At 42.5% G+C, this 13,837-nt stretch overlaps 2 protein-coding genes across 48 annotated transcripts in view; one reads left to right on the top strand and one right to left on the bottom strand.

Moving 5' to 3' along the window:
- Positions 1 to 10,722, bottom strand: part of WNK3 (WNK lysine deficient protein kinase 3) — a 99,929-nt gene extending 89,207 nt beyond the window's left edge. For 35 of the 47 annotated variants that reach the window (XM_083482698.1, XM_083482726.1, XM_083482696.1 and 32 more), the window contains exon 1: positions 6,906 to 7,241. The gene's annotated coding sequence lies outside the window, so the exon portion shown is untranslated. Of the gene's footprint in view, positions 1 to 4,756; positions 4,827 to 6,621; positions 6,734 to 6,905; positions 7,242 to 10,565 lie in introns of those variants that run through there. The other 12 variants (XM_083482728.1, XM_083482730.1, XM_083482731.1 and 9 more) reach the window with 5 other exon arrangements.
- The window catches only part of LOC310696819 (uncharacterized protein), a 234,548-nt gene that overhangs the window by 137,613 nt on the left and 83,098 nt on the right, over positions 1 to 13,837 (top strand). The gene's annotated exons all lie outside the window — the stretch shown is intronic.

Genomic DNA, 13,837 nt, shown 5'->3' with positions numbered 1-13,837 from the left:
TCAAGTTCAAAACTGGCAACTTATTGAAGCTGGATGGCATTCACCAAGAGTTAAAAGGAACTCAGGTATGAAATTGCTGATCTTTTACAAAAAGTATGTGACTTATCACTAAGTTATATATTTGAACTGGAAAGTAGTCAAAGCAATGCCAGTTTTTTAAAAGGTAGACCAAGGATATTACAGACTTGTCAGTCTACTTCTGTCTTAAAGGTAAAGGTAAAGGGACCCCTGACCATTAGGTCCAGTCGCGGACAACTCTGAGGTTGCAGCGCTCATCTCGCTTTACTGGCCGAGGGAGCCAGCGTACAGCTTCCGGGTTATGTGGCCAACATGACTAAGCTGCTTCTGGCGAACCAGAGCAGCGCACGGAAACACCGTTTACCTTCCCACGGGAGCAGTACCTATCTATCTACTTGCAATTTGACGTGGTTTTGAACTGCAAGGTGGGCAGGAGCCGGGACTGAACAACGGGAGCACACCCCGTCGCGGGGATTCGAACCACCGACCTTCTGATCAGCAAGCCTTCTGTCTTAGGTGGCTGATAAACAGCATTATTAAAGACAGTGTTATTAAGCTATAGCAGAATATATAATACAAAAAGAAATGTTTGTAAAAAGAAGTATTTGCTTTACCAGATATTGAGAAGTCTTTCAGCTTGTTGCTAAACATGTAGCTAGAACTATAATCAAGCCATTATTAAATTGGATTTTCAAAAATCATCTGACAAAATAACTAGGATTTGTGGCAACCTTTGCCAGCAGGTCCGCCACCACCATGTTATGGCTAGGAAATGATTATTGATACTCAGCTCAACACAGCGGATACATTATACCAAAGAAGCCAATAAAATTCTATCAATATCTCATTTATGTAGCTCTGCTCTCTTTATGCAATCAAAAGGCTAAAAGAAATTCTAAATTCAAATATGCTATGAAAATTAATCATAACAACCTGCCCACTCTGTAACAATAAATGTTATTAATAGCTACCCCAGCACCACCAAAAAGACAAGATGGGGCAAAATGTGAATGAATTCACAGGTGCAACTTTGCTGCCAAGGTCATTAGCAAAAATGGTACTAAGCGTATATGCTAACAGGTGCAGACATATGACATATGATCAACAGTTCACCCTTGAGGCCAAAAGCCAGCTGAGCCAGTGACATTCCCATGGTGACTCTTAACTGCAGAGAAGCCCCAGCTTGTATACACAAATGCTAGTTTTAAAAAGGTTCATTGTTTTTGTTCTTTTTTAAATCAACTACTTCATTTGCTCACAACGTCATTTTAGAAAACAGAGACTATGTGATCACGGAAATGTTGGGGGCAATTTAATGTTTTTACTTATTCGGGGTTCAATTTTGTTTTACCTTTTAGTCATCCCAACCATGGAGACTGTGGTTGGGTTACAGTGCACTGAGCCCACAAATTAGCCAGACTAAAACTAGTAGAACAGATAAAAAAATACTGAGAGAAAGCACTGGCTATCTGTCTTGTCTTAAAGTAATAAAACGCAATTTAACAGCTATAACTTGGGAGGAAAATACTTAAAACAAGATTGAAGAAATTATCTAGACTTGAATACAGTGGAGAATGGCCAAGGTTATAATTGGCCACAACTGAAAGCAAGTCAGCAGTAGACAGGATTGCCAAAAAACACATTTTGGATTCATCTCCTTTAACATAATGCTATATTTAAGCCATAGGAAGCAGCAATACTGACCTTGTTTAGCACTGCTTAGGTCTCAGCTAATAATAATAATAGTGATTTTATTATTTGTATGCTGGCCATCTGACTGGGTTGCCTCAGCCACTCAAGGTGGCTCCCAACAGAGTATGAAAAACACAACAAAACATCAAACATTAAAAACTTCCCTAAACAGGGCTAAAGTAATGCTATCTAGCATTGGTAACCATATTTTATAAAATATGCCGATAAACATATATTTTAAATATGGTTGCCAATGAGAAGAGGGAGTGACAGGCTTGAGTTGCAGTAGGCTGAAGGTGGATATCAGAAAACTCTTCCATATTATAAAAATAGTTGGGCACTAGAATGAGTCGTCCAGAGAAGTTATGCAATCATCTTCCTTAACCTTAAAAAAATGGTACAACAATGGAAACCTACAATTGCAGAGACTTCAACTGGATGATCCTCAAGGTCCCATTCAACTCTATACAGAAAAACGATAATAATGCTGTTTCCACCTATGACTATCTAATCCATCATATCTCTTCTGGCACTGAATGCTTCTGGATTAACTTCTGACTCACATTAAAGAAACCTGGGCAGGGTAAAAAATGGCCAGACAGCAGATTCTCCTTCCCTGATCCATGATTCTTCAAAACCTTAGCCATCTAATAGAACAGATTCAGTTATAAGATTAATCATATCTGTAATCTGAATAATGCACATAAATATTTTGGAACAGAGTCTCTAGCTATCATGGGTATAAAGCTTTGCAGGGTGGAGGAAGGTTTGCAGTAAAGAGATCTGAGATCTCAGAGTCTTCTGTGACAGACGAGAAAGGCCAGTCCAGAAAATTTTCTTTTGAGGAAGTTTGTTGGGTGGGCTTGGCCATACAATTATAATACAAATGATCAACACGTTCAGCGTCAGAAACGAATCTCTAACAACAACAGTAACTGAAATTGCCTTAGCGTCAAAATGATTTCTACATTGGTTCCTACTTGTAAGTCTCCGATGAGGAAACAACAGTCATAGTTGATGCTGAACTTTGTTTCAAAACAGCATTCATAGATGGAAGAGGTCACAGTTTTACTGACAGAGAAAAATAAAGATTCTGGTTAACAAACCAGCACATCTATAAAGTTAAAAAGAGCCAGCTCACAAGTTTTGGCTACCTTCCACAATCAGACAAGCTATAAACATAGATGTATAGTAGCTGTTAGCCAGAAATTAGATGTAGGATTGCTTTTTGGCTAAGTCAAAAAGTGATTGAAGCTTAAGCCACTTTAAATAAGCTGTCCAGCATGAATGAAAGCAGCAGCAGCATAGGAACTAAGGGTTTTAGATGCAAGCCAGGAGCTCACCTTAGCCATGAACTCACTGGGTGGCTGCTGAGAAGACACTCTCAACTTCAGCCCCTCATATTTATTAGAATAACTTTGATAACATATAGAAAGGAGGCTCAACACTAAGAAAGCACTATCTAAATGACTATTAATATTTTATGGGAAGAAGAAGAAGAATATGAAACCACAGTGTATTGTGTTCTTTAAAAACTCCATTATTATTATCATCATCATCATCATTAACGTTTCTAAAAACAAAGGGTGAAATAAAACGTTGCCATTTTGCTCACAGAATGGCTTTTGGCCCACCTGAGGTGTCTACTAACGTTAGGCAAGGAGAGGTGCTTTTGACAATTTGCCCTTCCCACCATGCCTGTTGAAAATTTGTTCCAAACTGTTGGGTGACCCTCCAGAATAGTGTGGAAGGTGCTGCAGGAGGCTGCAGTGGGAAGGAGAAAATCAGCAAAAATCACATTCCCTTCTCTTATGTTAGCAGACTCCTCAGCTGGATCGAAAGCTGTTCCGCTTGAACTGGATTTCACCCAAAATATTTTCTCTAGTACGCTTTCTTCACAATATGCAAAAGCTACTCTTCCCATGTGTTCATTCTTAAAGACTACGTTGAAAACCCTGGACAAGGCATGGGAAGAGCCAGAAGTGTTACAAATGCAGCATCTGCCAGAATATCAACTCTTGAACATAACATAGACTTCAGGAATGTCAAGGAAATGTCTCAACCTCACCTATCCAGAAAAAATGATTTAACTTTAAAATATCTGCTACTCTTGGAATAGAGAACAGCTGTGACTTTGTAGCTGATCATTTGACAAAGCGCCATATACTCAAGCTATATTCAGGACTGGGAAAAGTTCACCTGCAAATTAGGAAAAAGCTGTTTGAGGCATTTAGGAGAGTTTAAACAGACAGTACCATATTCATTGTGATCAGTAAACAAGCATTGTAACTACGCTAAATCTACATATTCTAGCCAGTAGAAAAGAAACGTAAGACAAACCAGGAACCCTGACTTAAAAGCAATGCTTTCTCTATCTGTACTATCAGAAGTGTGATTTGGTCCTCCATATTTGATGACAATGTTCACAGAACTACCTATACTTCCAATTCAGTCTTTGACTATCTCTTTTACTCAATGCTCCTCCATACTTTAGGCAAAATAAAAACTGCTAGAATCACCCACTATGGCTCAGAAGGCAGGTATATAAAAAAGGGAAGAATCCATATCATGTTGGATATTGAGAAGTGACTATAGGAAGCAAAAAGGCAGCATACAAAACTAAAACAATAATCCCAAAGCAATCTCCTGCCCAACACTCAAGGAGAAGTCCAGAACTAACCATGCCTATGGAGGGAAGGAATGCCCACCTCTTATTTTGAGAGAGGTACAAAGTCTAGTGTTAGGGTTTACTACTAGGTCCAAGAAACAGAACAGTTCTCTTAAAGTTTACACAAAATCCAAGCTTGTCTAGCCTAATAGGGTTGATAAAGGGAGCTCTGGTCCCTTTCTGGTCCTGTTCTAACTGCCTCAGGTTTCAATAGGAGTCATTTGCTGCCACTTTTTAAAAGTCACCCACAAACAAATTAAAAAGATGGATAAGATACTAAATTAGGTTAAATTGTTGTTAACTCTACAAAATAATACAACCTTGTAAAGAAGTCCACAAAAGCTATAAGCATGCAAAAAAAGAGAAATGTATACTAACCTACTTGGGGCTAGCTGACGAGTGATGAGGAGTTTGATCCCTTCTGCAGTCTGTTGTGTTTCTATGCTGGCTGCAGAAAAGGGACAAAGCACTCCATCTCACTCACCTACATGGAATTCCTTGTTGCCCATGGCTACCAGGCTAGTGCTGAAATGCATAGTCTCTGATGCTTAAACTATTCAGTAAGGGACCCAACCTCTTTTAAGGAGTCTTGGTCTTTGACCAACAGCAGTATTTGGGTTCAGCTACAAGTCAAAACTGTCTGCTATGCTTCCTAAAGCTACGCACACAAATAACAGCTGGCTAATTTTTTTTTAGAACTGTTGGAACTCTACATGACTTTTATTTAAAATGTACATTTCAACAGTAACTTAAAATAATCTGAATTGTTTCTGCTTTCAGGTTCTGTTCTAAGGAGCCTTGTATTTTTTTTTAAATCATAATTGCAGACACTAGCAATAAACTCATGGACAGGGGACAGAGGGCTCCTTCTGATGAGTGGTGTGAATAAATCACAGAATTCTGCAACAGCAACACCCTCTGAGGGACCCCACCCCCACCACCCTATTGCCACAGATTCTTCCATACTGCCAAAGCAGCAAGAGATTAATGGAATCTTGATCTATGCATTGCACCTTTCTGAGACAAATGGATATCTAGCAGCCAAAATTCCAAGTCACGGGGGACTTTATTTCCACTTTCATGACCCAGATAATAAAATCTGCTGCTCAGCTCCCAAGTTCTTACCTTTCTGCCGGCAACAAGAACTAAACCAGGAACCTAGATAGCTGCAGGATATATTTAAATGCCTTTTTTTACAGTCTCAAACCATGAGCAAAATTTCATAATACAACTAGGAAACCTGGGTTTGTCTGATTTATACTTTTTAATGCACAACAAAAGTATGCAGAAAGCACTCACCAACCTATTTGTCCCTACTATTACATGACTTTCATTTCAAATGCAACCTAAAGGCAGCTGGATATTAAAGTATCAAAAAATAACATGATAGAAGGTACAAAACAGACAAACAGCTGCAATGGTTCTAAAGAACAATTAATAAAAATCCATCTAAGGAAAGCAAAGGAACTATATATTTAACTTGGGTGGTCAGACAAGGAGAGATGCCCCAGATGGAAGTGCTGATCAAACCCCCCACCCACCCATCCATCCCAATTGAAATATTTCACCAACAAAGCTAAATTACTCAAACAGCACAATCCTATACATGTTTACTCAGAAGAAAGTCCCAGGATGTCCCGTGGAGGATATTCCCCCAGGAAGTGTGTTTAGTATTGTAGCCACAGTTATTTTAAAACAAACACAATCTACATATACACTCTCCCCTCTATGAGGAAAAAAACCCACTGATGAATCCAGTCTGCAAAATTCCTAGGGGTGGAGGAACTACACAGCCACACACAAAAGGTCTTTTTAAAAAAATCCCGCAGAATGAGGTTGATACCACAACACAGGAGGGTAGATGCAAACAAACAATAATAGAAACCACAGACAAAAGGGAAAATAGAGGGTTTTTTTAGGCATGTGGTTAATAGGACATTGTGGAACAATGAGAGTAAAAGCCACAAATAATTTAAGAAGAGGCTTTCTTCTCTTCCCCTATCTGGTCCATTGGAATTCTATACACACGTACTCTGCCTCTTTCCTCCACATGCTAAATAAAATATCAGTATAAAATTCCAGCTCTATCGTTCCTCCCTGCCTCATCATTTTTGAGCACATGACTCATCCAACAAAGAAATTCCATCCATCGTGACCCCCCACACACCTGTCTTTTGAACACCAAACAACACTCACAGATTAAATCCCCCCCAGCCTGGGGGGGGGGCACGACTAATTGATACCTCAAGGCTGCACATATTTTCTAGGAACTAAGTCGTGTTGATTTCAAATAATTTAATTTCTAAGTATTGGTACTTTAGATAATAACATAAATCCCCGGCCGGATCCATTTTCTACTCCAACCACCAACACTCCCAACAGTGCTCAGCACGGCGATTCATCCAGACATACTGTAGTCACATGCACAAAAGCCGCCCAGACCCCCTCCTCTTTTTGCGATCTCTCTTCTTCCTACCCACCCATCCTTTAGGGAACAAAAACCATCCCTAGACCACCCCCTTCTTACCCAAATGTGTAAGGTTTGGGCTAGCGCCCGCGGGGAACCATCTCTCCATCTCTGTGGACTCCTCTCAAACAAACCCCATGGAAGCAGTAAAAAGGAGGTGGGGGATGCTTACTGCATCAAGGGGGGAAAAGACCCCCACCTCCTTACAAGGAAGAACTTCCGGGTAATGGTGAACCTCGTCTGATAAGCAGGTGAAGAGCAATCCTCTCCCTTCTACCTTCTGCCTGGGCTGTACTATTCGGAGGAAACCCCTCCATATATACACAGAGAGCAGGAGGAGGAGGAGGAGGAGATGGAAGCAGAGGCAGCCCTCGTACAGCTTGACATGCCAACAAAGTCTCAATGAAGCAAACTACATGGGGTAAACCATCTGCCCTATAAAAGAGAGGGGGAGAAAGATACACAGAGATGGATGGTGTATAAAGGCAGAACACCCGGATGTCAAACGAATATGTTCTTTCCCATCTTCAGCAGTGGAGATTTCCACTCTCTGTGAGAGCATTAAGTAGGCAGAAAATAAGACATGGTGATAGTATTAGCTCACTTCTGCAGACACATGTCATTTAATTTAGTCGGTTTAAAGATGTGCTAGCATGACTATGCCAAGCTCAGCAAAACGTGCGTGCGCACACACACACACACACACACACACACACAGACAGCCTCACTTTCTCAGCAGCTCTTGTGCAGGAACAGAACAGCAACCACAAATTTACAAATGCAACTATAACATACATAGCAACCACAAATTTGCACATTTTAATCAGAAGTAAATCACATTTGATGCTCAAACTCACAGTTCAATGCAAAAATAAAAACATGAAAATTACACCAATTTCCACAACCATTGTCTTTCTAACATATACTTCATTGAAAATACTCTCTCATCTTCCAACACCAGAAACAAAACTGAAAAGATCACACATACTTCCACATTTATTCTAGAGCTTCAATCAGTTTTAAAACTTTTGTTAATTAAAAATGCCATACTGATTAATCAGGATTTTAAATGGTTTAAATACAAGTAAATTTAAAAAACAAACACAAATTATAAAAACAAACATGGCAAACACCATTTTAAAAGTGGTGGTGCCTGCTGCAGTATCATCAGAACACAAAGTACAGTAAAGGTAAAGATAAAGGGACCCCTGATCATTAGGTCAAGTTGTGGACGACTCTGGGGTTGCGGCGCTCATCTCGCTTTATTGGCTGAGGGAGTTGGCGTACGTGACTAAGCCAGAGCAGCGCATGGAAACGCCGTTTACCTTCCCACCGGAGCGATACCTATTTATCTACTTGCACTTTGACGTGCTTTTGAACTGCTAGGTTGGCAGGAGCAGGGACCGAGCAACGGGAGCTCACCCTGTCACGGGGATTTGAACCACCAACCTTATGATCGGCAAGCCCTAGGCTCTGTGATTTAATCCACAGTGCCACCCGTGTCCCATTTACAAAGTACAGTAGTAATAGTCAATTACATTTCACTCATAGTAGACCTATTGAAATTAATGGACAGGTCTTAATCATGTTCATTCATTTCAGTGGTTCTATTCTAAGTAAAACTTAGCTGAATACCACTCAATAGTCTGTGACTGAGGGGGTATGAGTTCAGATGTAGCAGAATGGATTGTACCACTCCAGACTGGAGGTTGGGCAACAAAGTTTTGAATGCTCCACAGTTAAAAGCTAAAGCAGCATACAAAAATGTTATGGTAGATAGTAGTCCCTTTCTTCTCAACATGCTGGTGTTCTTCTTGCAGGGAACATTTTTACATGGAGGAGCATAAAAAATGGCAACCCCACCTGCAGTCTGAAGTGATAAAATACAATTTCTAGCACCCCTTTCTGTTCCATGAGTAAAGCAAGCCTAAGGAGAAATCTGTGCCCCGCTTTCCAAAATCCACTGCAACACTCAAGGGCTCACCAGCAAGAAAAATAAATGGGAAAGGGGTTTCTCAAATACCGGAACATTGAAAACCACCAAACTAATGGAACAGCAGGGATACGAGAGCCTAATCACCAAAAGCTGGCTTTCATGGTTTTTGAACAGACCCACTCCGTTTCAACTATTCTGCTGAGACAATTGCTTTTGGCTCTTACTGAAAAGCATTCACAAAAAGAACACCCTTAGTACTACCTGCTTCAATAAAAAAAAGGGCTCCTAAACCTTGTAAAAATAAGTATTCCAAACAGTGCACTTCCTCCCATCACAGCATAGCAGAAAAACCTGCATATGCTGAAATTCCCTTTTCTATTAGGACATAAGACTCCTCCATATACTGAGTCAGACCATTGGTTCACCTATCTCAGTGTTGCCTGCACTGATTAGCCGCAGCTCCCAAAGGTTTCAGGCAGGAGTCTCTCTCACCCCTATCTTGAGATGCCAGGGATTGAACTTGAACCTTCTGTATGCAAAGCAGATGTTCTACCGCTGACCTTGTGAAGGCACAGGACTACTATCCTATACAGAATTTATAACTATTGCCAGTTGATCCAATCATAATCCTTTTCAGCCTTCAGAGTCTGGTCGATGTACAACCCCTGGTGTGCTGGAAGATATATACCATAAATCTTGAGGTCAGCAATGCTGTGTAAGAAAACCACTCGTGGAGGGCCATAGCTCAGTGATGGAGCGTCCACTATGTATGCAGTGGTTCAGTCCCTTGGTTCAATCCCTAGCATCTCCAGGGATAAACACACACACAATCTCAGTCCCACAAAGAATATGCCTCCAATTACAGGGGCCATTTTTATAGCATTGCTTTGTTTGACCATCCACTAAAAAATGTGTTGTTTTTTATTGAAAGCCCGTAATAAACAGGAGACCAATATCCCCAAAGCTACCTGCTTTCCTGCAAGCAGAAAGTGTGCTGGAAAACCTTGGACAGAGATATGAACTGTATCTGGCAGCAGCAACTAGCACACTGCAGATGACCAATAATAAGAGAGTAGTTGGGAACCTTATGTCCTCAAAATATGAACTAGGGAATGCGTTCCTGTAATGTGTTGCTGCCAGGGTGAAGGAATGGCATGCTTTGGTTATTCTCAGAACTAGAAAGAGTGGACCTTTCCGTTCTTTCATGCACTCATAGCTAATGTCCCCCTTCTTACTCCATATTATCACATATTTATTCTTATCCAATTTCTGCTTCATTCAGATCAGCTGCCATAGCCAAATACTGTAAGCATCTTGCCTCCCGAATGAAGGACATGTGTGAGGGAAATCTACAGCGGAAAGTGACAACCGAAAGGAAGGAGGACCAGAGGCAGAAACAAAACGCTGCAGGGCTCAGAAACTCCGGCTGGATCGATGCCCACAACCATATCCCCATCCCGCTTGAGACCCCGCCTGGGCTACGGTGGTTACAGTGCCAAGGAAGGCGACGCCCGCCAAGACACCGCTTTCAATCCCTTCTGGGCGGCCTCAGGCCAGCCCCCCTCTCTCAGCCGGTCCTACCTCACCGGGTTATTGTGGTGAGGAAAGCGGCGGGCGGCCCGGAGGCTGCCTTGAGCCCCTTGCAAGAGAGCAGGGCGCGTATGTGAGCTTTCGGAAAGGTGATTGGCGGGACTTTTGCACTGAGGAGCGGACCGCCTCGGGAGTCGGGACCACGCCGCTCCCCAAGACCTTCTCCGACGGAGCCTCCATTTTAGTTCACTGACCTTTCTTCTTTGGGGGGGGCGGGTAAAGCGCCCCCCCTCACTCTTGGGCAACTACTTCTCCACAGCCACTGAAACTACCCCCAGAAAAGACCCCGCTGCTGAAACCTCCGTTTCCTCACCATCGCCCGCTAAGATGAGGCGAGGCGGGGAAGGAGGGCGGAGAGGCAGCGCGCGCGCCAGGAGAGAGAGAGAGAGAGAGAGAGGATAATCCCCATTGACTTGACTGCGTCTGCCAGCAGCAGCTCTCCCCCCCCCCCCGCAAGCCTTGGCATCGGACTATTTGCGCGCGGGGTTTCTTGGGAATTGTAGTTTCTTGTGGGAAGGAAGCGTGCGGGGAATGTGGCGGGAGAGTAGCGGCGGGTGAGATTCCACGTCGGCCATTTTGCTTTGCCTCCTGTAATGGGAAGGGATGGGGGGGGGTCGTTGCGTTGCCGCGCATTTTAACGGGAGTTACCTCAGTGTTGACAAGAGAAGGCGCGAAGGCCATGCATTGAGTTGTAAGAATTCTAAGGTCTCAAATGTAGAGTAAATGTTCATAAATGTACACGGCAAACACAAAAACATAAGTATATCAACTAGGTGACTGAAATAGTACAGGAGAGCAATCCTGAAGCACATTTTGACTCCCAAATTGACCTCGAGTATTTCTCTGCAAGGAGGAAGGAAATGGGAAAAGCTTTCCAATTATCTTTGGGCTTGCACCTCCTTGCAAATATGGTCTGGAAAGTATCAGGCTGCGCAAACTATCAATATGCTTAAGAGATTCAGGAACTAAAGTATTTACCCTCTAAAAGGAATGGCCAGGCTACCCAGAAAATGCAACCAAGTAAGGCATCATCAGGTATCCTAGCAGGAGAGAAGCAACACACTCAATTTTTTGCTGGAGAACGCCTCCTTCTGTGATGCATGTATGATACAGTGGTGCCCCGCAAGACGAATGCCTCGCAATACAAAAAACTCGCTAGACGAAAGGTTTTCCCGTTCGCAATTTGCCTCGCAAGACGAATTTCCCCTATGGGCTTGCTTCGCAAGACGAAAACGTCTCGCGACTTTTTTTCTTTGACTAAAAACAAAGACATGTTTTGTTTATAAAGTTAATTTATTTTCCCTTAAATTTTTGAACTGCTCTTTACAGTATGTGTGACTTTAAAGAGCAGTTAATAAACTGTTGTTGTACCAAATTTGGCTTTGTTTGGACTTTTTTTGACCATAGGAACGCATTAATTGATTTTCAATGCATTCCTATGGGATTTCGTGCTTCGCAAGACGAAAAATTCGCTAGACGACAAAAATTGCGGAACGAATTAATTTCGTCTTGCGGGGCACCACTGTATTTTGGAGGGTGGTCTTGGGCTGTCTTTACAGGGGCTTGCACATCATTGTTCTGCCTACCTCCTTGCAAGGAGGGGAGGGAACTCTTGCAACAAAGATCTGCCTTGCTTTCTATGGATCTTGCCTCCATCCATTCATCTCTGACCAATCATGGACTTAGAAGACTCAGCCCCTTGGGGAACTGGGCAGCAAAAGCCAACACCCCTATCTTTTTCTATAACAATTGTTATACAGTACTGGAACAAGTTTTTTTAAGATTTTTTTTTTTTTAATCCACAACATGCTATCTTCTGCTGCCCTGTGGTCCCCCTTTTTTCCAAACAAAGCAGCAGAAAACAAATGTTATCAACTTCAAACAATATGTGCATCTTTCTGGAAAGAAACTACAGATATAGATTATATTCCTGCACTCCTATATACCCATTCTCTGGGAGAAAATCCCATTGAATACAGTGGAGTTTACTTCTGAGTAGAAGACATGTATCAGTTTGTGTTGCAAGTCACCAGAGAACAATGCCGATTTGTGCCATGAGGCATCTGATCCATAATTTTCCTGATGGAATTCAGCAAAGATGTGAGATGTGTTCAGAGAATCAGGTATTAGTGTCTGGCTGTAAAAAAAATCAGTAAAGATCCCCTACCCAGGATTTTGCACCGTTGCAGGGCAGATCTACTCTCATGATCTCACATTGGGTCCTGAGGTATGTTTTTTGGCTGGAATGTGAGAAGAATCTGCACTGGGAAGTAATAATTGAAATAAAGACTGAGGATACTGTCAAGATCAGAAAGTCCAGGATTTAGAACTTTGTGAACGGGAGGAAGGAGGCACTCAAATACCTGTGACTGGTTTTATTTTGCCATCATGCATGATGTTATCAGTCCACATTCTTCCCCTTGCTTCCTGCAGTTCTCTTAAGGTGCTCCCAGACTGACACTATTTTTGTGTGATTTTCAATTACTTGCAGGCAAATTCAGATTGTATCATTATACTTGTTTGGGAGTTATTGCACAACAAATCCTCTTCCCCAAAAGTCTGAACTTTTTGTGATAAGGATAGTGATAGGGAAACGCACTTAAAGTGTGGGATAAAATGTGCTTGATGCAACATTATCTAACCTCCCCACAAACAAGTCTGAATGAATTCTCAATAAACAGCCAACATTGTCTTCTCTCCCTGAAAACAAATCAGAATAAACAGGTCATCTCGAAGCATCTTGGCTTTATTTGGTCCTCAGGTTTGACCTGAGAAAGATCTTGTATCTGCTTGCGCTTGGCGGGAAAGGTTTTCCCCAGCTAAATGGCTTCCTGCCATTCATGGAGAGAAGATACATTAGTGTTTGGGATATGTTTTTCAGGTCTGCCAGCTAAGTCTGGCACTGACCAAAGGTCTCAGAAGGGTCATGGTCTGATGACCACACCACCACTCATTGGCCCCCTGGGCATGGGCACAGCCATAATTTATTTTACTGTGGCCCTGACCTAGCCATTGTGATCCATACGATGGTCACCTCCAGACTTGATTATTGCAACTCACTCTACGTGGGGCTGCCCTTGAGACTGACCCAGAAACTCCAGCGGGTGCAGAATGCTGCGGCGAGACTCCTTATGGGGTCCTCGCCGTGGGATCACATTCATCCGGTGCTATACCAGCTGCACTGGCTCCTGGTGGAGTACAGGATCAGGTTTAAGGTGCTGGTTTTAACCTTTAAAGCCCTATACGGCTTAGGACCCTTGTACCTACGGGACCGCCTCTCGTGGTATGTCCCACGGAGGACCTTACGGTCTTCAAAGAAAAACATCTTGGAGGTCCTGGGCCCCAAGGGGGTTAGGCTGGCCTCAACCAGAGCCAGGGCTTTTTCGGCTGTGGCCCTGATCTGGTGGAACACTCCATCACAAGAGACTTTACATCTTTCCACAGGGCCTGCAAGTCAGAGCTGTTC

The sequence above is a fragment of the Podarcis liolepis genome, assembly GCF_965112155.1.
Source record: "Podarcis liolepis genome assembly, chromosome: 17".
Classification (NCBI taxonomy): domain Eukaryota; kingdom Metazoa; phylum Chordata; class Lepidosauria; order Squamata; family Lacertidae; genus Podarcis; species Podarcis liolepis.
The sequence above is the reverse complement of the archived record's forward strand: the minus strand, read 5'-3'. Positions and strand labels throughout refer to the sequence as shown.